The sequence below is a fragment of the Urocampus carinirostris genome, chromosome 7, assembly GCF_059441175.1.
Source record: "Urocampus carinirostris isolate Australia breed hairy pipefish chromosome 7, RoL_Ucar_1.0, whole genome shotgun sequence".
NCBI lineage: Eukaryota > Metazoa > Chordata > Actinopteri > Syngnathiformes > Syngnathidae > Urocampus > Urocampus carinirostris.
The window spans coordinates 1,786,008-1,809,396 of record NC_142355.1 but is presented as its reverse complement, the minus strand read 5'-3'; the positions used below and the strand labels follow the sequence as shown (position 1 = coordinate 1,809,396).

Sequence of the window (23,389 nt, the reverse complement as noted above, 5' to 3'; positions counted from 1 at the left end):
GTTACGCCAACATAGATTTGAGGTATTTTCATATTTTGAAGTGATAGAAGAATCGCATATTTACTTTCCATTCAAACTCCCTCCACGTCGGGCTGCTGGTTATTTTGTGTTCCTCTTTCAAAGTTTTTTCCCATTCGTCGTCTTTTATCACTACTTTAGCTTTTTGTTCCAATTTTCCTTAACCACCATCTCATCATTACTCCGATCCATTCGCAGAGCTTTATACAGTTTTGAGATAACCCCTTTTATTGATTGTCCTTTTGAATATGATATTAATAAGTACTCCACTTTAGTTGGCTCCTTATATATTTTCCCCTATTCATCATGTTTCAGGAGGCAATGCCTTAGTTGCAAATATTTGTAAAAAATCATTTCTCGGTAGGTCAAATTCTTGTTGGGGTTGTTCGAACGATTTCAATGCCTGTCTGAGCATATTGAATTTATGATTGTCTTTTTAGATCTGTACAGATGACGCCAAGGCTTAGATATACTTATTTAAAGCCAGTGTATAAAATTTGACCACACGATGGCACTGTGCTGCCAGGTACGAACGAGTGCCACAGTACCATTTTTTTTATTTTGTCATAAAAATTAACATTAGTACAATCGTTTGTGTATTTTACCCAGTATTCAGATCAATGTTTCTATTTTTTACGTAAGGAAAATGTTTTGTACCACTAGGAGGCAACATTACACACTGTTCCTTAAAAGTTAAAAACCGTAAAAATTCAGGGTATACAATTTGACGACATGGCAGAGGAGACATAAAACAGTTGCACCAACCATGACAGCAGGCGAGTCAAACTCATTCTCGCCTTGGGCAATAGAATAGAATATACCTTTATTGTCATTGTTACAAAATGGGTTAACATATTTGTGACAACGAAATTGGGCATGACACTCCAGTTTCACACATTCACAGTGAGGTAAAAAGCCAAGATGAAAAAGGAACAGAGAAGATAAGGTTATAAAACAAGGAGGATAAGGCTATATTTATAATTTACATGGTATTTACACAAGAAATGTCGGCATGTAGGATGTTACATACAGTTGGTATCGTAATACAGTTGGTATCATAAGGGTTGTGCAATTTTGCATTTGGTGCAAAAGTCATCATAGTGCAAAAAAATAGTCAACATTTGCATTGGTGCAAACAGTCATCATAGTGCAGAGAAAAAAAATGGTCTACATTGTGCAAGGTGAGCAGTAAACAGTGCAGTCAACATGTGCAAGAACATAGACAGGAGTACCATTTTACATTCGTGTGAGGTAGTGTTTTTGCAAGAGTTTTTCAGTTTTTTGTGCGGTGTCTGTTTAGGGTGGTAATGGCTGTGGGGAAGAAACTGTCTCTGAGTCAGTTTGTTTTAAGAGCAATGGCTGTCGTGATGCAATTTCATAAATAATAATAAGATTAATGTAATAATAAATGGGTGGCACGGCGGCTGAGTGGTTAGCATGTATGCGGCACATTTCTGAGGTCACCCCCGCGTCCCTTTGAACAGCAAAACCGTACAGGTTGACAGGTATGCAATATCGATATGAAATGTGATCTAGTGTTGAATCATAATACAAACCATTCTGAATAGCTCTTAATAACAGCAACACCCTGATATGTAGCCTGGCAGCGGCTCGAAACATAACCATTTCCTGTTTTGCCCATACCTAGATATGATCTGATCTGGTCTTGCAAATCATTTGATCTTGGACGTTTTATCCATATCTTTGAATACAAAATGAAACATTCTATTGCCCTCAGACCTCCGAAGGATTTTATACATTTGACTATAAAGGATTTTATACGATTGAATACAAGTTACATTTGTAAAGTGCAATGAAGATTTTCACCGAGTAGGTTAGTTCAATGACAGGTCACGCCGTTCCAAATGCAGAATATTTTGACTAGGGAATTTTGATAACAGGACCCTGACGGAGGACGGCGGGCGATGTTTTGAGAACAAGGCCCTGATGAGGTAGAAAGGCTCGGTGTTGTTTTGGTTAATTTCAGACATCGCTGCGCTCTTCTCCGAGGTGGTGGAGCCCGGGGGGCTTCTTTGGCGTGCCCATGGGAGGAGTCGGCGCGCCGTTGTGCGGGGAAAGACGTGGGCCGAGACGAAAGCTAGAGGACTTCAGAAAAGGATTCCCAGAGACTCCGACGACACTAATTCTACTAATTCAGCCATTTTCGATGGAGTACACTTAGTTGAATTGTTTATTAAATTAATTCTGCCCCCGTGTGAAAATGTCGGCTATTCTTGTTCATCTTTTCCATCAAGAAACGAGCGTGCATTGGGTGAACGTAGGTTGTGTTTGGTTAATGGAGTCAGATAACTAATTTGACCAATTTGGTAAACGATACATTTTAATATTAAAAGCTAACACCTCCAACCTAAAAAGAAACACTACAAATACACCACAATGCTGGAATGGGGAACTGTCTGCATTGTATCCGTATCACCTCTGTATTACGGATTATTTAGGATGTTTCTGAAGAATGGGGCGCAAAACTGAAGCAAATATTGTGGGACAAGTCAGAGAACTAGCAACATTTTCCAGTTTTTCACTCCATTCCAGTATGTATAAACACCATTTTCTGAGTAACCCTAATGAAACTTATCCAATAATGAGTAGATACCTGCAGCGTGGATGAAACAAGTTCTTTGGTGTGTATTATGAAATGACATAAGGACGCCTCCACTTACAAAAAAAACCAATAGGTGGATGGAGTTTTAGTTTTCTCATTTCGTATTTAGGCATGAATTAGGCAAAACTGGTTTCCAGATGGTGTGAAAATGAACGTACAATGTGAGTTGTTCCATAAACTCAGATTGAAAAGTAAAATCTGCACATTTTTGTTTTGCTCATTTTGTTTAAAAAATATGACAGAAATTGAATTAAAAAGACAATGTCTATTTTTTTAGCGCTTCCTAGTCCTAAAAAAATATTGATTTGAATGAATAATAAATCATATAAACATGGATTTTTTATAATACACTTAGGTCAAGAAATCCACCATCTTGCTGCTTTGAGAAGAAAAATGTGCATTTTGGTCACTTTGAGTCCCTGTAGTTTGTATTCTTCCTTTTAGCACTCGTTTTTGGTTGTACTAGACACCCACTGCAACACTTAGTGGTCGAAATAATGACGGTGTCCCTTTAAAAAACATTTTGAAAAAAACAAATCCCCAAATTGTTTCAAAAAATAAAAGGTAGAAAAAAAGAGTTATAGTTCAAATATGGCCTGTCATCCAACAAGTTATTTTCCTAATATTATGCATTTTTTTAATATACAGTATTCTGAAAAGACAATTACATCGTAGAATCTACATGACCTTCAATGAGCAAAATAATCTTCGAGTTGAATCATTTATAGTTGTAAATTGCAAACATTGAGGAAAAAAATAGTTAAATGTATAAAATGGAAAAAATGATAAACTTATTGAGAAAAAAACAAAGCACAAAAATAAAATCTGAATGCATTGGCAGTAAGTTTTGTCTGTCATATCAATTTTATTTCTTCAACGCTCGCTCCCTATGACCGCATACTGGTTCTGATAATATATAATAGTCATTGTTATTTTGTAGTGCTAGTGTGAAAGTAATTTCTTATGTAATATTTTCCTTATATTCTATCTCTATCTATCTAAACACCTATCTATCTATCTAGACATCTATCAAGCTATCTATCCAGAAATCTATCTATCTAGACATCTATCTATCAAAGACTGGATGACTGCAGAAAAAGTCTTCACCGGGAGTGCGGGGCTAGTCACCCTACCCACAAGTTCTGTAAAGGACACCCAAACGCACTACGAAGTCAAATAAAGGAAAACAACCCCACAGCCCTCCGAGAGGCGGGGTGGAAGAAGGGCCAAAATGGACAGACCTCACGGCAACGACTGGAATGGAATTTGACAAAGATTTGAGAATACTGAGGAAATGTAGGTGTGGGTGGGAAAAGGTAACGTCTTTCAGGGGTTTGCGAATCCACCAAGGAAAGATGAGGTGCCCATCAGGGAATCAGCAGAAACGGTGCACTGCATCTGAAGGTCAGACACTAGGAACAAAAAGCCAGGTCTCAAACCTCAGAGCAAAAGGATCCAGTGCTGCTGAAGAAAGGCAGGTTGTGGAGTGGGCCCCGAGAAGATCGGAACCAGGAACACACCCGGAACATCAACCAGCAAGCAGCCAAAAGCAAGGAGAAGAAAGAACCGGGACGAAGGCAAGCCATCAAGTGGCCAAGAGCCAATGAGTCTGTAGTCTGTGAGAAATTGGACACTGATATAACCGTACTTTTGGAGCATTCTCTCCGTGGCCAGGTAGAGACAAAGCTTAACACCTTAGGAGACATCCTGTACGAGGAATGCAGTAGCCGTTTTGGGGTGGTCGAAGAGAAGCGACGAGAAGCGCCCAAGCAGAAAGGGGTGAGAGATTGAGCAACTGATGTGCAGGCGGCACCAACTCTGAAAGCAGTGGAGGAAGGCAAGACAAGAAGAGAAAGAGGTTGAAGTCACTGTGGGAGGAGGTGAGGGGCAGCCTTACCAACTTGAGAAGAGCAGAACGGATATGTCGTCGCAGAAAGAGGAAGGAGAAGGAGAGAATCAGCTTTTTCAAAAACCCCTTTAAGCATGCAAAACAACTGCTGACAGACAAAAGGAGTGGGAAGCTGGAGATCTCAAAGACAGAGCTGGAGGAGCATATAAGGGAACAATTCAGTGACCCAGCAAAGGCCATCCCGCTGGGATCCCCGGGGCATGTTCCCCAGCCAGCTCCCCCAGTCATCCCCTTCAACACTGCTCCCCCCAAACTGAGCGAGGTTAGGGAGGTGGTTCGGAAATCAAGAGAAGCCTCAGCCGCTGGCCTGAACAGCATATCATACAAGCTGTACAAATACTGCCCGGGCGTCCTGAAAATTCTGTGGAAACTCCTGCATGTGGCATGGAAGAAGAATCATCCCTTCAGCGAGGGGTGACCGACAGAACTAGACATGTGAATCGCCTGCCTGCCTGCGAGGGGTGACCGACAGGACTAGACATCTGAATCGCCTGCCTGCCTGCCTGCCTGCCTGCCTGCCTGCCTGCAAGGGGTGACTGACAGGACTAGACATGTGAATCGCCTGCCTTCCTGCCTGCCTGCGAGAGGTGACCCACAGGACTAGACATCTGAATCGCCTGCCTGCCTGCGAGGGGTGACCGACAGGACTAGACATCTGAATCGCCTGCCTGCCTGCCTAACTGCCTAACTGCCTAACTGCCTGCCTGCGAGGTGTGACCGACAGGACGAGACATCTGAATCGCCTGCCTGCCTGCGAGGGGTGACCGACAGGACGAGACATCTGAATCGCCTGCCTGCCTGCCTGCGAGGGGTGACCGACAGGACTAGACATCTGAATCGCCTGCCTGCCTGCCTAACTGCCTAACTGCCTGCCTGCGAGGGGTGACCAACAGGACTAGACAGCTGAATCGCCTGCCTGCCTGCCTGCGAGGGGTGACCGACAGGACGAGACATATGAATCGCCTGCCTGCCTGCCTGCCTGCCTGCCTGTGAGGGGTGACCGACAGGACGAGACATCTGAATCGCCCGCCTGCCTGCCTGCCTGCGAGGTGTGACCGACAGGACGAGACATCTGAATCGCCTGCCTGCCTGCGAGGGGTGACCGACAGGACGAGACATCTGAATCGCCTGCCTGCCTGCCTGCCTGCGAGGGGTGACAGACAGGACGAGACATCTGAATCGCTTGCCCTCCTTTCTGCCTGCCTGCGAGGGGTGACCGACAGGAGTAGACATCTGAATCGCCTGCCTGCCTGCGAGGGGTGACCAACAGGAAGACAAAAACAGTCAGGTAACGTTTATTTGTACAGCCCTTAATCACAACGAGTCTCAGAGGGCTGTACAGACTATTGCAAACCACAGACTATTATGACACCATCCTCTGATCTAAAATTTACATGAGGGGAAGGAAAAACTAAAAAACCTCAGCATGAGGAAAATGAAGAAACCTTGAAGTCAAGTTAAGTCAATTCATTTTTATTTGTATAGCCCTTAATCACAAAAAGTCTCAAAGGGCTACACAGGTTATTACACTATATTACACAGACTATTTTCAGACTATTATTATACATTCCCCTGCTCTGGAACCGACAAGAACAATAGTTTATTCATATGCTATAGAATGGAAGTGTGTTTTAAACTTAGATTTAAACATTTCCACTGAGGTTGCAGATCGGATCTCAGGGGGAAGAGCATTCCACAGCACCGTTGCCCGGATGGAGAACGCTCTCGAACCTGCGGAACACTTCTTGGCTCTTGGGATCACCAGAAGACCGGCGCTCTCAGAACGAAGGCTTCGGACCGGGACATAGGGGGAAATCAGATCTGAAAGATTAGAGGGAGCAAGTCCATATATGATTTTGTATAATACTAAAAGAACCTTGAAATCACATCTAAGGCTAACAGGGAGCCCAAAATCGGTGTGATTTGATCAGACGTTTTTGTCCTAGTTAAAAGCCTCGCTGCGGCATTTTGTACCAGCTGAAGAGACTTGATTCTGGATTTCAGGAGACCGGAGAGTAGTGCATTACAGTAATCGAGACGGTAGGTAACAAACGCGTGAATTATAATCTCCGCATCCGACTGAGACGGCATAGGACGAATTTTAGCAATGTTACGAAGATGGAAGAAAGCGGTTCTAGTCATTTTCTTTACATGCGTTTGAAAGGACAGATCGGGGTCAAATATGACACCTAAATTTTTAACTGAGTCACTCACTCTGTGTGAACGTGACATTTGTCAATGTTCACAGCAGTTTTTGAGAATAAGTCACGGCATTTAGGTGGACCAATAACTAACATTTCAGTCTTTTCAGAGTTAAGACGCAAGAAATTGAGTGACAATCCACTCTTTTATCTCAGTGAGGCAGGCCTCCAAATTTCCACAAATTAGTGTGGCAGATTCCTCCAACGGAAGATATAGTTGAGTGTCGTCTGCGTAGCAGTGGAAGCTGATATTATACTTAAGAATAATATCACCTAATGGAAGCATGTAAATGCTGAAAAGAAGGGGGCCAAGCACTGAACCCTGCGGAACACCACAGGTAACACTAAAGGGCTCAGATGTCATTTCGCCATATTTAACACAGTGCGTCCTATCTGAGAGGTAGGATCTGAACCACGAGAGGACGGTTCCCTGAAAGACCAATCCATTTTTCCAATCGTTCTAGTAAGATATCGTGGTGCACTGTGTCAAAAGCAGCACTAAGATCCAGCAGCAGCAAAAGTGATGAAGCGCCAGAATCCATTGCCAGTAGGAGATCATTGGTTACCTTAATCAGAGCTGTCTCAGTAGAGTGGTTAGCCCTGAATCCTGATTGCATTGACTCCAAAAGGTTATTTTCAGATATGAAATCATTCAGCTGCTGTGCCACTACTTTTTCAAGTACTTTAGAAAGGAACGGTAGGTTTGACACGGGTCTATAATTACATAAGCTTTCTGGATCAAGGTTGGGTCGTTTCAGTGTGGGTTTAATAACGGCGGACTTAAAAGCCGCTGGAAGGGATCTTACATGAGGTATCCCCCTTCCAGGATGACCAGGCCAAAATGGTTGTTGCAATAACGAATAATACACAGATATTGTCAACATAATTGGAGGACTTTTTTTTTGCCATCACGGAGTCTTGGCTTTCCCGACGCCGCATTACATCACCGGCTCGAACGAGACGAAGACTCCGGTAAAAACAGGGGTTGGAGACTACGCGCTACAATAATAGCGGAACCATTGACACACTGCTGACTCGATATGGAGTTTCTAGCTATGTACCGGGAGAGTTAACTGTGGTCTTTGTGTTTGCTGTATACTTTCCACCGCTAACAGTTTCACCAGATGCTAACGTTAGCATAGCGCTAAATCTCCTGCCCGCTGCTAAACATCAGCTTGCACTACCCCAACGGAGCTTTATCGTGGACTGCGACTTTAATCGGGCATGTTTATTGACTGTACTCCCAAATCCTTTCAATTGTGGACTCCCATGCTATAGAAAGAGTGTTTTAAGCTTAGATTTAAACATTTCCAATGAGGTTGCAGATCGAATCTCAGGGGGAAAAGCATTCCACAGGACTGGGGCCCGAATGGAGAACTCTCTCCAACCTGCGGATTTCTTCTTGGCCCTTGGGATCACGAGTAGACCAGCATTTTCAGGGCGGAGGCTCCCGCCTGGAACATTGGGGGTAATTAAATTTGAAAGATATGAGGGAGCAAGTCCATGCATGATTTTGTGTACGATTATTATTATGATTATGTATTTAAGAGCGCCACGCTGAAAAAAGTCCGGTTGAAAATTTGAAAAACAAAATATACTTCAATAAGAAATAGGGCAAAAGATAAAATAGAGAAAGAAATATGTATAATGAGCAAAAATATGTGCCAATAAAAGGAAGATTTAATTTGGAATTTTTATGACTGATTGCATGGTGGATATAGGTTTGGATTCTACCAGCCGGCCAACTTGTGTGGGGTTTGCATGTTCTCATCATGCCTGTGTGGGTGCGTCGGCTTCAACCGGATTTTCAAATACATGCAAATCAGTTTGATTGATTCTCCGAAATCAATGTTCCTCAAGTGGGTAGCCGACACGTTTTTAGTGAGGGTAATAAGGGGGAATTGCCGATTGCAATCTGTAAACTACCGTAACTTCCGCACTATAAGGCGCACCTAAAATCTGTTTTTTTGTTGTTGTTTTTTTTAAAGCGGATTATGCGCCTTATAATCCGGTCCGCCTTGTATATGGATCAATATTGAATTACAAGGTCTCGCAACTTACGGTAAGCAGCCACCGACTCCATTTTTCGCATAGAAGAAGAAGTGCCCCGTGCATACTGGGAAATATTAAACAACGATTCTCTTTTATTTGTGCGTTTGTATAAAGACCCTAAAATGGCTCCTATTAAGAGACACGCTTACAACGCAGAGTTTAAACTCAAGGCGATCGGTCACGCAGGCATAGTCATCAAAGAAGAAGAATTCGATGGATTTGTAGATGAGGAGCTGATTGAGTGAGCTTTATGTTTTTCTTTTGATTTTACAGTTATTACGTTGTTGCTTTATTGTTATTGTTTTGCACTTGTTATTGTTTTTGCATATTACGAGTGTCACTATATTGCGATTGCACTAACGTTTAATTCACCATAACAGCATCAGACGTTTTTTTGCGTGTTGACTAAATGGAGGAAAAGTAAAATGTTATGCCTTGCTGTTGTTCAAAGATGTGTCACGAAAATGCTTTACCGCAGAGAAAATAATAAAACAGCTGTTTATTCATTTTGGGAGTGAATGGAGTTGAGAAAAGTTTGTTATCTATTAATAAAGTTTGACTGACCTTTCTGAATGTTTTGTTGACATTCCCTTTAGGCACCATCTAATGGTTGCATAACGTAACTACATCCTCTACTCTAGCCAAGTCAAGTCACATTTATTTATGATGCCCTTAATCACAAAAATGTCGAAGGACTGCACAGGATTACAATTACAAAATTGCACAATTACCTGATCTTAAACCAGCATGCGCTTATAGCGCCTTATAATGGGGTGCGCCTTATGTATGGAAAAAGTTTAAAAATATATCAGTCATTGTAGGTGCGCCTTATAGCAAGGTGCGCCTTATAGTGTGGAAAATACGGTACTTTTTTCTTAACTTCTTTATAATTTATAATTCGTAATATAATGCATCAAATCAAGTGAGCCGTTGGAGAGCCGGCTCTCTATAGTGTAACAATCTGTGAAGCCCTTTGAGACTCTTCGTGATTTAGGGCTATACAAATAAAAATGACTTGACTTGACTTGACTTGACTTTAAAGGGTTGAGCCGAAAGAGCCGGTTCTCTAAAAAGAGACGGACTTCCTTTCACTACACAACTACCACGGAATGATGCATGATGGGAAATCCCCAAGCGGCAGACGCATACGCACAGTAGCATCAAACTGCTCGCTTCATTTACTTACTTACTTATTGCTCCAGCGAAGGTCGGGGGGTCCCGTCCCTGTGCGTTGAGCCGACCAGATGAACCAGGTTTTTCCAATGCTGGCGGTCTTGTGCCAGCTGTTCTGCATCCTCTACGGCAACTCCGTGTTGTTGGAGGTCGCCCGCAACGACGTCGAGCCATCGAGTGCGGGGTTTCCCTCGTGGTCGTCTCCAGCCTGCGGCCTTTGGGTCAAACTGGAGAATGGCTCGTGTCGGATGGTCTGGTGGTAGACGAAGGACATGGCCAAACCAGCGGGTGCGGCGTTGTGCGACCAAGGAAGATGCTTGGGGCTGGCACGTGCGGGCTCTGAGCTCTTTATTGGAGACTCGCTGGGGCCACCTGATGTTCTCGATGGTTCTGAGAGCCCTGCTATCAAAACCATCGATTCTTGTGGCCAGGGTGTCGTTCAGGGGCCATGTTTCTGAGCCATAAAGCAGGATAGGGAGTACGGCGAGGTTGTAAATGCGGAGCTTCGTCTTGCGTGCGATGGTCTGGTGCCGCCAGAGTGGTTTCCAGAGAGACTGCAGAGCAGATGCTGCCAGGGCTCTTCTGCGGAGAATCTCTGGTTTTAGGTCCCCATTGTCTGTCACCATGGACCCCAGATATACAAAGCTCTTGACAGGCTCTACGATGTCGCTACCAATTTGGATGGGAGGTGGATCTGGTCCATCACCGACATACATGAACTTGGTTTTCGTCCAACTCACTTGCAGGCCAAGCCGCGCTGCCTCTTCGCTGTAAATGCCCAGAGCGTCTCTCAGCTGGCTGTAGGAAGTGCTGAGAATGATGGTGTCGTCAGCATACTCCAGGTCAGTCAGGTGGTAGTTGCCGAAAGACACTCCGGGGATGCGCTCACTAACCCTGAACATCAGATGGTCGATGATGCAATTAAAAAGGTCGGGAGCAGCCACACAGCCTTGGCGAACGCCGCTGGAGATAGCAAACCAGTCGGAGTCAATGCCGTTGATACGGACACAGCTCTCTGTGTTGCTGTAGAGCAGCTTGAACAGGGCTATGATCTTGGGTGGTGCTCTGAGAGCTTGGAGGATGTTCCACAGTGAAGAGTGGCAGACGGTGTCAAAGGCGGCCTTCAGATCAATGAATCCGATATATAGATGGCGATCTTTACGGAATTCACGGGTCTTTTCTATCAGCAAACGGACGGCAGAGATGTGGTCCGTTGTGGAGCGGTTGGGCATAAAGCCAGCCTGCTGGGGACGGCGGCAGCTTCTGGTTGCTGGAAGGGCACGGCTGAGCAAGATCCTGGTAAAGACCTTGCCCGGGATGGAGAGTAAGGTTATGCCTCTGTGGTTTCCACAGACAAGCCTGTCGCCCTTGCATTTCCAGAAGGGCAAGATGACTCCTCTGGTCCAGTCGGTGGGCAGCTGCTCCGATTCCCACACCTGGTTGAATAGGCGGGTTAGCCACTCCACCATGCCATCACCGCCGGCCTTGAGCATCTCGCCGGTAATGGCACAGATGCCGGGGGCTTTCTTGGTGTTCAGCTTCTTCAGAGCAGCTCTCACTTCCTCGGGTGTTACGGGGTCTGTGCAGCAGGTGTCGTTAGGAGGTGCTGTGCTCGCAGCCCGTAGGAGGGTGGGATCAGCCGGGATGGTGCTGTGCTGCAAGAGGAGGCTAAAGTGCTCCTTCCAGCGCTCGAGGCAGTTGGCTTCTGTCATGATGAGGTTGCCGTCTGAGTCCTTTACCAGGGCTGTCTTTATGTGTGGGCCGCTACGGGCTTGGCGTAGTAGACTGAATACGCGGCTCATGTTGTTGTTGTTGGCCGCGGACTCAAGCTGTTGGGCTTCTGCCTGCCAAAACCTCTCCCTATCTTCAGCAATGGCCACATTGCGCAGGCGATTCAGTCTCCGATACTCTGTGAGGTCGCCTCGGAGTCGGGCCTCACGCCGCTGGTCTATGATGTTTAGTGTCCTCTCTGATATCCAGGGCTTTCTCGGGGAGGATCGCGGGCGTCCGAGGACATTGTGAGCAGACTGGAGGACACTTTCCTTGAAGGCCGCCCAGTCTGTCAGCTTGTCAGGAGCCAGGGTATCAAGAGAGCGGCGGATGGAGCAACTGAAGTCTCTGGCGATGTTGGGGTCGCTGAGTCGGGAGGAGTCGGGGCGAGGCAGAGTCTTGTGCTGGTTGGCTCGGAGCTTTAGCTTGAGCTGGGCCACCAGCAGACGATGGTCTGTGTTGCCAAGCTGTGCTCCTCTGAACACCCGGCAGTTGGTTACAAACGACTTCCAGCGTCGTGATATCAGGATGTGGTCCAATCCCTTCCTGGTTCTGCCATCTGGGCTGTACCACGTCCAGTGATGGATGCATTTCCGGGGAAACCAGGTGTCAGCAACACAAAGGTTGTTTTGGTGGCAGAGGAGGAGGAGGCGGTTGCCATTGTCGTTTGTTGTGCTGTCAACGAAGGTGGTGCCGACAGGTGAGCCGGGGGACCGATCAATGCTGGATAGAGTGGCGTTGGCATCAGTGAGGATGATGGTGACGTCGTGTGGTGGGGCTTGGTTGACAGCCTGGTGGAGTTGGTCAAAGAACGCGTCCTTCGCATCCTCATCAGCGACATCGGTGGGGGCGTAGGCGACGATCACTGTCATCTTGCCGTGATGGTGGAGGAATCGAGCAGACAGTAGTCTGTCACTTATTGGTGTCCAGCTGATGAGGGACCTCCGGAGGGCTTTTGGAATGGCAAGAGCCACACCGTAAAGGCCGGTCCGACTCTCGGGGCCACTCCAGATGTAGCAATGGTTGCCAGCTGTTGTTTCACCATTGCCTTGCCATCGTACTTCACAGAGCCCTGCCATGGTGATGTTATAGCGACAGAGCTCTCGGGACAGCAGGGTGGCAGCTCCGGGGCGAAGGAGTGTCTGGACATTCCAGGTGGCGACACGGGTCTTATGACGAAGATCGATCCGTACTCGTTGGTCGGGGGCAGGCTGGGGTCCGTTACCGTGTTGGTCAGTCCGGCTTCTTTCTCTGGTCAGTTTCGTAACAAAGTGTGTTTCTCCTGGGTGAGTTGTTAGCCCTCCGCAGGATAGTCGGTTGGTGGGGCTGCCACCTCACAGCGTACCGACACGCTGGGGTCTTTGTTTGTCTGGAACCTACCCCGGAGACCGGCCCGCCATGGGTGACCCTACCAGGAGCAAGCTCCCGACGGTATCGCTCTCCAGGGTCACTGGAACACGCAAGCCCCCTCGCCGCATCAAGGCCAGACCCATCCGAGGGGGTGCTCGCTTCATTTGCAACGGGAAAAAACAATACCGAGATAGAGGCTACCGCGGCGAACTCGTTTGACTTGATTGATTTGCCGTTTCGTGATAGTCGGTGTATACCGGATGGTACCCATCATTGACAAATTTGTGTTTTTCCGTACATATTTCCTCATACTTCTTACATGTCTTAAAATACATCATAAAGGGGGCGGCGGTAGCTCAGGAGGTAGAGCGCTCGTCTTGGGATCAAGGGATCGAATCCCGGCTCGTCGGTGTTAAATGTCGAAGTGTCCTTGGGTAAGACACTGAACCCCTAATACCCCCAATAAGTAGGTTAGCGCCTTACATGGCTGCAAGGCCGCTATTGGGAAATGTGGAGCACATTGTAAAGCGCTTTAGGAAGTCTTGACTTGAAAAGCGCTATATAAATGTAACAGAGTTGAAATTTGATTGTTTTGAATGTTTTTTTGAATTCTCACAAAATCTGTGTTTTTGTTGTATTACTGTTAATATTCCGGTACCTCATTCAGTTGTTAAGTCATGGGCGTCTGCGACTGTTTTTTTCGTTTGGCACTTTATGGGCTTCAGCGCTTGCCGTAGCTTAAGTGAGTTTGTAAGCGTTGAAGATAATTGCAGTCGTGAACAGAGGCCCCTGACTTTTGTATTGTTTTGTTTATTGAATGCAGGCAATAAACCCAGAGATTGTGAAACCTTGTGTCGTGCATGAAAGAGGGTCGCTATATAAATGCATATCATTTCATTTCATAAACATACTTTGTACGGCAAAAACATTGACAGGTACGGGATGCAAAAGAAGAAAACACATACCTGTCAACCTCCAGGGCTCCATGCCCTTAGAAATGTTGTATTTTCCTTTACAAAATACAAAATAATCCGACACCATATTTCTTAAAATGCATCATAAACGTACTTTGCACGGAAAAAACGTACAGGTGGTTGAAAGGTATGAACAGGGTAGGGTTACTTTAACTTGATTACTTTCATTGACTTTTGGATTACTCCAATCCCAAATATGCTAATAAAAGACAAAAGAAACTCAATATGAATACAATGATGACTCACAACACGTGGTAAGCTTTCTCTCCTGGCTTTGATCTCCGGCAAAACGAACATCAAATGCGACAGAAACAAAATGAAAATCAATCCAAACAGCTTGCCGTTCCATGTATTCCATTACTACCCAAGCCTGCACAAAATGGAGTCATTTTATTCATATTGAGTTTCTTTTGTCTTTTATTAGCATATTTGGTATTGGAGTCATCCAAAAGTCATTGAAAGTAATCCAGTTAAAGTAACCCTACCCAACCCTAGGTATGAAAACACCATGGCGATACCTGATCCAGAGATGATGAGGCTGTAAACATCCTTACCTGAGAAAGGGGGCGCTACCTTTTCGATCTTTCAGCGGAAAAGGAAAGGATGGGGAGTGAGAGAAGGAGGAGTGACTGATTGAGTGTGTTTTTCTGGGAGTGAGAGAGGAGGAGGGGTGTTTGCTAACCCGAAACTGCGTGAGCAGGAGAGGGAGGAACAAAAAGAGAAAACGCTTTCCCCGGCTCTCAATTCTTGACCGGTGGAGACAGAGGATCCAATTCGTGAGGAATGCAAATAGACTGATCCAGAAAAGAGAACCTGCTGATTTCGGCCATCACTTTCGGACTTCTGCAAGCAAACACTCTTACACCGGACGGATTCTGCAGCTTCGGCGGTCGTAAAGGATTTTTGTTCCTAAAAGTCAGAGGAGTGCGGTTCAAGGAGACGAAAAGCAGTGAAAATCGTTTCTTCCTGGTGAGTGGAAAGTTTTACTTTGAAGGTGGATTTGCTGCTTTGAATGTCAACAAGAAATTTCTGTCTATTGGTTATATTTGCATTTGAAAATTTACCCATTTTCGGAAGTTTTATGATCATATCTGCGTATATTTTCGTATTACCATGGATATATATTTAAATTGAGTTGACCAAAACGTGACTCCAGTGAGTTTCTTGCTAACTTCCTGACGACGTTGCCTTTAGAGCGACTCGCACCTGTTGGGCGAAACTCGTTTTTTAATTTTTTTGAACTTCTCCGTTTTGTTTTAGGACTTTAATTTGCTCCATACTCGGTAGCAGTGTCTAATTTTTCACCCTGCATACTCTTATTGTTGGAACTATTTGACAAGTGCGTGTTACTTGTTGCTACACACTACCTGTTGCTTTATCGCCAGGATTAAAGATTAATGTGTTTCCGACTAAGGCAAAGTCCAATCGTGTTGCTGGCCCAAAAGTTATTTTACTTCTGTCGCGCTCCATGCCCTTACAAACAGTCGTATTTTCCTATACAAAATACAAAATAATCTAACGCCATATTTTTTTTTCTTTTTCGGAATGATGCATGATGGGTATTCCCTAGTCGCCATGAGCACAGTAGCATCAACCCGCTCGCTTCGTTTGCAACAAAAAAAAACGATAGTCTGTGTCAATTCATATTAAAACGTAATACTACGGTAAATTATTCATTCGGAAAGAGGGAAATTATAATGTTAGGGTTCGGGTTAAACCAAGTTTCCCTATTAAGGAAAGGAAATTGACTAGGTGTGTTCTTATTTTCTACTCAAAATGGACAAGTGCAATATTCCAGCTATGTACAGTTTTTACTTTAGATGCTTTTGACTTAATTCTAAAACAGTTATTCAAGAGAAAGAAGAAGTGTCTTATTGTGGAAATTTTCTTAATTTTATTTATTTTGTACTGTTATGAGCGAATGAGTTGTCTGTCCCTGTGTGCCCTGCGATTGGCTGGCAACCAGTTCAGGGTGTCCCTGCCCACTGCCCGGAGATGGCTGGGATAGGCTCCAGCCCCCCCCCGGCGACCCTAATGAGGATAAGCAGTATGGCTGATGAGATGAGATAGGGTTTACATTGTACTGTTTACTTATTTACTTTTTACTTACCGTATTTTCCGCACTATAAGGCGCACCGGGTAATAGGGCGCACCCCGAAAAAATAGTTTTTGGTCCTATTTTTGACATACATAAGACGCACCGGATTATAAGGCGCTACAATGGGAACGTGGACAAAACAGTCAGATAGTTCAGTCCAACTTCTTACCCCCTTAACATTCCCAAAGCTTGCAAAGACGCAAATACGTGTCCAGAACACGTGCGGATGCGGTGTCCGTACGATGTCACTCAAATGCATCGTTCCATCATTCGGAAGGTTAAAGTCTTGGGATTCAAGAAATGCCATCCATTCCTTAGTTTCTATTTTCTTTTTCGCTCGCAACTTTACTGTGCATATGACAATAAACACTTGGAATTGAGTTTAATTTAAAAATAGACACTCCATTCCATCCATTATCTGCACCGCTTATCACAGAAACATCGAGTTCAGTCTGAAACAAGATACAGGGAAAATATATAGCCGGAGTAGCTCACCGAAGTCGTTGTGTTCATAATAATGTGCAGCCGTGGTCCTCTTATATCCGTGAGTTTAGTAAATCCAGGAGAATAAAATACTTACAAATACAAAATGGTAAAAAAAATGCTTTCTGTGTACCGTCAGCCACGTGCTATACGCATTCATCTTTTTCAGCCAATTGCAGGCTTTGTTTTGTCGTTTAAGCCAATGCCAGCCTGTAAATGACAAAAAGGATCCGCCTCTTGACCTCCAAATAACTTTAGCCAATAGTGATCCATTCAAATGATGATTGACACTGGTTAGCCAATGAAACGCCGGTAAATTAATCCCAGCATACACCGCGTACTACTTGGCGTTCGGGGGAAAATCGAGTCGGCGGCGGCAAGTTAGTTGCAAGCTTTTGAAAAAAAATAAAGGCTTTTAGGTGCGCCTTATAGTGCGGAAAATACGGTAATTTCCATAATTTGGTGCAATGGAAGATTTTTCACTTGTCAGGTTGATTGTTAGTTTTAAATAGAATTTCAACCGGTTTAAGTACAATATCATGGTTGTGTTTAGTTCTTATTTCAGCTGTTAATATTTTATTTTTTATTGCACACACACACACGTCTTCATATTGTACATTTTTGCTAACTGGAGTGCAACCATAATCTGGATAAGTGCACTGCAGGAAAGAGGTCTAAATATAATGGAAGCTAGAGCTCTTGTTGGTGATAGAAATAAGTGGAGAGGTGTTGTTAAAAGATAGTGGGATGTTTGGACGCTTTCTAGGGGATGGGCAGGGCAACTGTATGATGCAGCAGGGGTAAACCAGTGAAAGCTGTCGGCCCTGCTGTTGAACAGAAGAGTGTGTTGTGTCACCCTGACCCGAGTGACATGGCCGCTTTCTGGTGTCCCGTTTCATCTGGAGGGACGAAAGCATGACCAACTTGAGAGCTTAACTTGTTTGGGTGTTTGGGCATTTGGGTTGGTCATGGTCCCAAAATTTTTGTGTGTTTTTTGCTATTTTTTCCCTTTTATTTTCTTTGTTATTGTATGTGTTTGTCTTGCTGTCGATCACCCCTCTTGAGGGATATGACCAAGGTAGATGGATATAGATGAATAGAAATTGTTGGGAATGAAACTATTAAAAATGTAGCGTTTACCAAATTGTTATTTAATTAGTTAATAAGTTATCTGACTCGATTAACCAAACAAAAGCTTCATTCACCCAACAATGCATGCTCTCGGTAGCCTAGATGGTAGGGCGCCCGCTCCGAGACTGGGAGGTCGCTGGTTCAAGCCTCAGCCGAGTCATGCCTAAGACTTACAACATTGGTACCCATTGCCTCCTTGCTTGGCGCTCGGCATTAAGGGTTGGAATTGGGGGGTTTGCTCACCTAATGACTCCCAACACAGCAGTTGGGTCTAAAAACCCGGCGCCGATCGAAGGCGACGAGTCACGTCGATAGCGTCACGTGACAAAATGATTTCCGGTAGATATCATGTTGATGGTTGATACTGGCTGAATAATAATAAAATAAAATACAAAAAAATAAATAAAAAATAAATCTTTTCTTTTCGGGAAAATATGGGCAAGAGACAGGCATTTCCACACTGTTCCTTTGTGTTGTATGAATGAGTACTGTTAGGGAAAAAAACTATTACAAATATAGCGTTTACCAAATTGTTCGAATGAGTTATCTGACTCCATTAACCAAACACAAACTTCATTCTCCTAACAATGCATGCTCGTTTCTTAATTTTGGGGAAAAATATTGACAAGAGACAGGCCTTTCCACATAGGGGCAGATTTATTTTCTTAAAGTATTTAACTAAGTGAATTCCATCGAGGGCAGCACGGCGGCGCAGTGGTTAGCGCTTGTGCGGCACAGTTCATGTCATGGGAACCTGTCGTGGGTTCAAATCCAGCTCCAGACTTTCTGTGCGGAGTTTGTATGTTCTCCCCGTGCTTGCGTGGGTTTCCTCCGGGCACTCCGGTTTCCTCCCACATTCCAAAAACATGCATTTCAGGTGAATTGGCCGGTCCAAATTGTCCCTAGGTGCGAATGAGCGAGCGAGTTGTCTGTCCCTGTGTGCCCTGCGATTGGCTGGCAACCAGTTCAGGGTGTCCCCTGCCCACTGCCCGATGATTGCTGGGATGGGCTCCAGCCCCCCCGCGACCCTACTGAGGATAAGCGGTACGGCTAATGAGATGAGATGAGATGAGAATTCCATCGAATTAGTTAAATTATTGTCGAATTAGTCGAACTGGTCTTTGTCGAGCCTCCCTCTCGATTGTCCCTCGCGATCGATCTTCTTCTTCTGAAGTTCTTTTGCCCACGTCTTTTCACAAGCCGGCGTGTTGGCCACCCCCATGGGCGGGCCAGGAATGCCCATGTGGGCTCCACCTCGTCACCACCTTGTCTGGACCGGTGCGTCATAAGGGCCCCTCTTGCGCCAGGAAGTGCTGATTATCAAATCAGGGCCTGGCCTTCTCCGTCAGTGTCCTGTTATCAACAGAACTAAACAAAACATTCGCATTCGGAACGACGCGACCTGTCATTGACCTTAAGCCTTCTTTGTGAAAAATCTTCATTGCGTTCAATAAATATAACTTGTACAAAATTGTATAAAATCCCTTATAGTCAAATACTGTAAATTCCGGACTATAAGCCGCTACCTTTTTCCCAAATTTTTAACCCTGCGGCTTAATCAGTGATGCAGCAGATTTATGTAATTTTTCTAACGGCCGCCAGCAGCGCTCGAGTACAAAAGATTTAGACTGCAACTTCTTAGCTTGTGCACAAATTAAATTAGCGTAGACATATCCTCATCATGCAAATTGCAAAAAGAAAGGCACATGACGCAAATTTCAAGCTAAACGCAATCGAGCAGTCCGATATAGAAGGAAACAGAGCTACCGCACACAAACTTTACTTCGCGAGCGTGTTGCTAGCGTGTTTTGGAATAAGGGAGCCTGGGACGACGTCTCTTTCCCATACTAATGGAGGACAACTTTGATTATGTCAGTTATAGAGGAAGATGAGGACGGTTTACGGTGCTAACTACAGGTACGGTATGTTTTTTTAACAGAGCTGTTTACTGTGTTGCGAGCGTGTTGCTAGTAGCGTTTTGCTACCCTTCACAGGCACGGTTTGGGATGAAAGTTATAATATTATTATTAAAGCTTTGAAAACTCTCTGGGTGTACCGTCTTTCTCTCTAAATATGTGTAACCATGTATAATATGTATTTGCAACTGTATATTTTTGTAATGTATTTATTTTAGAAACTTATTCTATGTTTTGTACGAGCAAATGAGAAAGAAGGGGCGGGACAAAAGCAGGCTGACGGGAAGTGGAGTAAAGGTGAGACATGTTTGTGGTCACGGCGGACAATAGTGGATATATATTTTTTTCCCACCCTTACCTTTGGAAATACACACTTCTTTCCTTGGATTACTTTCAACGGGCACCCGGACTCTGCAGGTCTGCATTAAGTCTTAAGTACCGGTATCATTTTCTGTTCATTTTGCCGGCTGTGTTTTTTTGGACAGTATCGGGTATGGATTAAATTCGTGTCTGAATTGCGTTTTTTCAATGTGGGCGCATGCGGCTAATATACAGGTGCGGCTTGTGTATGTACAAAATCGGTTTTCCTCCCGAAATGTGGTGGGTGCGGCGTATAATCAGGTGCGCTCTATAGTCCGGAATTTACCGTAAATGAAATATAAAATCCTTCAATAGATAATTACTCGTTCTATTTTTAGGGTAAACTTGTGCACTCCGTAGACTATTTTTTTGGTCCATAGGTGGACCCACACCGAGGTCTAACAGAGCATTCTTTGAGAAGGACGTGTCCCTCTCTCTTATTTTACTGCTCCTTTAATAAGGTGATGGATTTCCATCCAAGAGTGAAGAGTAATCTGTCGCTTCTGTCAAAGCGCCCGTCCGTCATTAAGCTCACGTGGAAAGGCGAGCAAGCACGTCACGCTATCTTTTCCGATCCTTGATGGAATTTTACAAAGTCGTTTTTCACGCTGTGAAGTGACTTGGTTTCCCGGCTCCTTATCGGGCTTGTTTACCGCCTCTCGCTGATGTGCTGAGAGCCGGAAGAAATTGAATGTCGCCGGGACACAAAATAAGTCGTCTGCATAGTTTTGGGCTATGAATATTTTGGGATGTGGTTTAAAACACTTTCTTTATTTCTGTACACGTCTGTTTTTTCTTCTGTTTTTTTCTTCCACTACAGTGGAACCTGGGTTCTCGACCATAATCCGTTCCAGAACCCTGTTCGAAAACCGATTTGTTCAATCACCGAAATTGTTTTTCCCATTAAAAGTCTTGTAAAATCGTTTTAATCCGTTCCAACACCCTGAATGTTTACCATGAATGTAAACATGAAGCTAACCCAGGCTAATCGTACGTTCGCGTTAGCGTCATCTTCCGTACGAAAGATGACGCTAACATGAACGTGTAAAAATTTAAAAATCAGGTTGTTTACACGTCATTTAGCACCCGGGTCTACACTACAAGTGGCTAGCGCGTCATTGGAAAGGGAGCTCCGTTCCAACACCATGAATGTTTTACGTAAACAAAGCTAACCCAGGCTAATCGTATGTTCGCGTTAGCGTAATCTTCCGTACAGAAGATTACGCTAACATGAACGTGTAAAAATAAAAAAAGGATTATGAATAGGATTTCTTACCTTTGTGGTGGACGGTGGGGAGAGAAAAATCATCAAAAGTTTTTAGACCTCTTCCAAAACTTGCGGCAGTTGCTTGCTTATAGTGCTAACTTCCTTAGCCGCATCACTCGGTTTCACAGCCTCCTTATTCTTTACTTTCTTCCCGTTTGACAATACACTTTGGATGACTTTCTATCCTAGGGACATGGGTTTTAGCGCACAAAAATGCGTTTATTCGAGGAATCAACTCCCTGCCCTGAAGAATTCTCATGTCGGCGTGATGAGGGGGCCTTTGGTGGAAGAAGAGACGGAGCTAGCGAAGCGGCTAGCGGCGTTATAAGTCTTCGGTACCATCCGTAATCATGGTAAATGTGAACTCACTACCAAATAAGACCAACGAGTGCTGGTGGAAAACATCGAAGCGCACAGGGAGCGCAGTTGCTGTGTTTTGCGGAAACGTGGCTCACATTTAGCATTCCGGACGCTAACGTGTAGCCACCCGGAGCAATCCGGCTTCAGCGCCGCTATACAGAGACACGAAAGCCTGGGGGAATCGGAGAGGAGGCGGACTCGCTAACACGAGGTGGTGTATCCCTGGACACAAGAAAAGATTTCCATCTGCCGCAGGGATGTCGAACTTTTGGACCGGCGTGACGTCATCCACTCCGCTACAAGCACCCCTAGGGCATCATGTTAATCTGTTAATAAACAACGGGGTAGACTGCTGGAAGTGTGAATTTCCCTACAGGGATGAATTATAAAGTATCTATCTATCCATCCATCTCTATCTATCTACTGATAGTAGATTTAGCCATGCTGTATTCACTAGCAAGATCGGATATTCGTACACCTCTTTCATATTTAGCTATTATGTCTTTCTTAAAGGCAATAGTTTTACGAACAACTTGTCTTTTTTCGCCTGTCCTGCTCGCACCGACCTTCTTCGGAGGCATAATTAGGGGCTAAAACACCCGTACGCCGCTCAGCATCGCACCCTAGCGTACCGGCGTTCGAACTCCGATCTTTTGACCGAACAGCGGAGCAAGAATTTTTCGACATTTTTGGTCGAACACCGATTTGTCCGGATTGAGAGGCGTTCGAAAACCGAGGTTCCACTGTACTTGTTCCACGTCTCCTTGCCCTGCCTGTGCAATGGGATGGAAGGCAGCGCCGTGCTCATGTCAGATCCTTTAGAGATAAAAGTACACCGCTCTGATAAAAGATTGATCCGCTCCTTCTCGTGACACATTTTTATTTCGCACCCAGGTTCCCTCACGCTAGTTTCAAATCCAAATTCATCCATCCATCCTTTATCTGTACCGCTTACCCACTGTAGGGTCGCGGGGGGTCTGGAGCCTATCCCAGCTATCTCCGGGCAGTGGGCGGGGGACACCCTGAACTGCTTGCCAGCAATGTTCCCTCTAAGCTGCGTGTGTGCGCAATTGTGCACTACCCAGAGCTTTTCCGTGCACAAGAAAATCGAGCCAGCTCACAAAAATCAGGGCTCGAAATTGCTAATTAAGAAGCAAATTAAGTCAAAGTTACAGTGCATGAAGGTAAAAATACAAGGGTTCCCTGAGGTTCTGTTCTAAATGCGGTATTTTGAAGTCAAGGTCGTAGCCTAGATGGTAGTGTGCCCGCTTTGAGACTGGGAGGTCGCTGGTTCGCGCCTCGACCGAGACATACCTAATTGGTATAATGGCGGCGCCCTCTGGCTGCGGCTGCATCGACTCGCTACAACGGGTCAGGTGTATCGACATTTCGTTCTGTGTACATTGTTACAAAGAATGACAATACAAAGGAAATTATTATTATTATTATTATTAAGTAGAACGAAGTTGAGTAAAGTCTGTAGAGTTTTTCGAGAACCGGCTTCTTCGGCTCGGCTCACTAAAAAGAATCGGCTCTTTCGGGTCCCAAACGGCTCTTCAGGTGGTTTTTGCTTCTAATCCCTACACGACCAAATATTATGTACAATTGTGCACAAAATGACTTCAAGGAAGGGCGGGAAATGGAACAAAAACAAAAAAATACCAAAATGAAAAAATAGTGAAAAGCTGAGAAAAAAGGAAGAGA

General features: G+C 44.8%; 2 protein-coding genes across 2 annotated transcripts in view; one reads left to right on the top strand and one right to left on the bottom strand.

Annotated features, from left to right (window-relative positions):
• Nucleotides 1-23,389, bottom strand: part of LOC148362089 (G protein-coupled receptor 22-like) — a 210,877-nt gene that overhangs the window by 39,488 nt on the left and 148,000 nt on the right. The gene's annotated exons all lie outside the window — the stretch shown is intronic.
• Nucleotides 14,690-23,389, top strand: part of rassf7a (Ras association domain family member 7a) — a 63,777-nt gene continuing 55,077 nt past the window's right edge. The window contains exon 1 of the mRNA XM_088339531.1: nucleotides 14,690-15,039. The gene's annotated coding sequence lies outside the window, so the exon portion shown is untranslated. The remainder of the gene's footprint in view (nucleotides 15,040-23,389) is intronic.